Raw genomic sequence first — 2,791 nt, 5'->3', positions numbered from 1 at the left:
ATGTCCTATAGATATCAATTAGGTCTAACTGGTCTATTGTATCGTTTAACGTTTGTGTTTCCTTGTTAATTTTCTGTTTAGTTGATCTATCCATAGGTGTGAGTGGGGTATTAAAGTCTCCCACTATTATTATGTTATTGTTAATTTCTCCTTTCATACTTGTTAGCATTTGTCTTACATATTGCGGCGCTCCCGTGTTGGGTTCATATATATTTATAATTGTTATATCTTCTTCTTGGATTGATCCTTTGATCATTATGTAGTGACCATCTTTGTCTCTTTTCACAGCCTTTGTTTTAAAGTATATTTTATCTGATAAAAGTATTGCTACTCCTGAGTTCTTTTGGTCCCTATTTGCATGGAAAATCTTTTTCCAGCCCTTCACTTTCAGTCTGTATGTGTCCCCTGTTTTGAGGTGGGTCTCTTGTAGACAACATATGTAGGGGTCTTGTTTTGTATCCATTCAGCCAGTCTTTGTCTTTTGGTTGGGGCATTCAACCCATTTACGTTTAAGGTAATTACTGATAAGTATGATCCCATTGCCATTTACTTTATTGTTTTGGGTTCGAGTTTATACACCGTTTTTGTGTTTCCTGTCTAGAGAATATCCTTTAGTATTTGTTGGAGAGCTGGTTTGGTGGTGCAGAATTCTCTCAGCTTTTGCTTGTCTGAGAAGCTTTTGATTTCTCCTTCATATTTGAATGAGATCCTTGCTGGGTACAATAATCTGGGCTGTAGGTTATTTTCTTTCATCACTTTAAGTATGTCTTGCCATTCCCTCCTGGCTTGAAGAGTTTCTATTGAAAGATCGGCTGTTATCCTTATGGGAATTCCCTTGTGTGTTATTTGTTGTTTTTCCCTTGCTGCTTTTAATATTTGTTCTTTGTGTTTGATCTTTGTTAATTTGATTAATATGTGTCTTGGGGTGTTTTGCCTTGGGTTTATCCCGTTTGGGACTCTCTGGGTTTCTTGGACTTGGGTGATTATTTCCTTCCCCATTTAGGGAAGTTTTCAACTATTATCTCTTCAAGTATTTGCTCATGGTCTTTCTTTTGTCTTCTTCTTCTGGGACCCCTATGATTCGAATGTTGTAGCGTTTAATATTGTCCTGGAGGTCTCTGAGATTGTCCTCATTTCTTTTAATTCGTTTTTCTTTTATCCTCTCTGATTCATTTATTTCTACCATTCTATCTTCTAATTCACTAATCCTATCTTCTGCCTCTGTTATTCTACTATTTGTTGCCTCCAGAGTGTTTTTAATTTCATTTATTGCATTATTCATTATATATTGACTCTCTTTTATTTCTTCTAGGTCCTTGTTAAACCTTTCTTGCATCTTCTCAATCTTTGTCGCCAAGCTACTTATCTGTGATTCCATTTTGATTTCAAGATTTTGGATCAATTTCACTATCATTATTCAGAATTCTTTATCAGGTAGATTCCCTATGTCTTCCTCTTTTGTTTGGTTTGGTGGGCATTTATCCTGTTCCTTTACCTGCTGGGTATTCCTCTGTCTCTTCATCTTGTTTAAATTGCTGAGTTTGGGGTGTCCTTTCTGTATTCTGGCAGTTTGTGGAGTTCTCTTTATTGTGGCGTTTCCTCTCTCTGTGTGGGTTTGTACAGGAGGCTTGTCAAGGTTTCTTGGTTAGGGAAGCTTGTGACGGTGTTCTGGTGGGTGGAGCTGTATTTCTTCTCTCTGGAGTGGAATGAAATGTCCAGTAATGAGTTATGGGATGTCTATGGTTTTGGGGTGACTTTGGGCTGCCTGTATCTTGGAGCTCAGGGCTATGTTCCTTGCTGCTGGAGAAGTTGCTTGGTATGTCTTGCCCTGAAACTTGTTTCACCCAGAGAGGTTTACAGCACTATATGGAGAAGAGAAGAGTGAGGAGGGAGTTAGAGGTGACCCGAATGAGATGAGGTGGAATCAATAGAGGAGAGAGTGGGCTATTCAGTAATCTCTTCCTTATGTGCACTCCACAACTGGACCGCTCAGAGTTGTTCACAGAGTTATACAGAGAAGAGAAGAAGGAGGAAGGTGGCAGAGGTGGCCAGGAGGATAAATGGGGGGAATGAAAAGGAGAGAGACAGATCCAGCCAGTAATCAGTTCCCTAAGTGTTCTCCACCGTCTGAAACACACAGAAATTCACAGAGTTGGGTAGAGTAGAGAGGGGTTAGGGAGGAGACACAGGCGACCTGGTGGAGAAAAAGGAGAGTCCAAAGGGAGAGAGAGCAGTTAGGCCAGTAATCTCACTCCCTAGTGAAAAATGGGTACTGAAGATTGGATTCTTAAAGGTACAAAATTGGTAACAAATACATAAAAGCAAAAATTAAAAATCTAGAGTAGAGTTTGGATTTCAAAAATATCATGTTAAAGAAAAGAAGAAGGAAAAGATAGAAAAAAGAACAAACAAAAACAAACAAGGTCGTGAAAATTATAAAGAAAATATAGGCACAAAATTGATAACTAATACCAAAAAGCAAAAGTTAAAAATCTAGAGTAGAGTTTGGAATTTCAAAAATACAATGTTAAAAAGAAGAAGAAAAAGAAAGAGAGAGAAAAAACAAACAAACAAGAATAAACAAAGTCGCATAAATTATTAAAAAAAAAATACAGGTACAAAATTGATACCAAATACCAAAAAGCATAAATTAAAAATCTAGAGTAGAGTTTGGAATTTCAAAAATACAATGTTAAAGAAAAGAAGGAAAAAAAAAAGGTCAAAAAAATTATAAAATAATATATATTTATGAAGTTTGCTTTAAAAAAAAATAGGGTCTTCTTTTTTTTTT

This window comes from Bison bison, unplaced genomic scaffold (assembly GCF_000754665.1).
Source record: "Bison bison bison isolate TAMUID 2011002044 unplaced genomic scaffold, Bison_UMD1.0 scf7180017864134, whole genome shotgun sequence".
Taxonomy (NCBI): domain Eukaryota; kingdom Metazoa; phylum Chordata; class Mammalia; order Artiodactyla; family Bovidae; genus Bison; species Bison bison.
The sequence above is the reverse complement of the archived record's forward strand: the minus strand, read 5'-3'. Positions refer to the sequence as shown.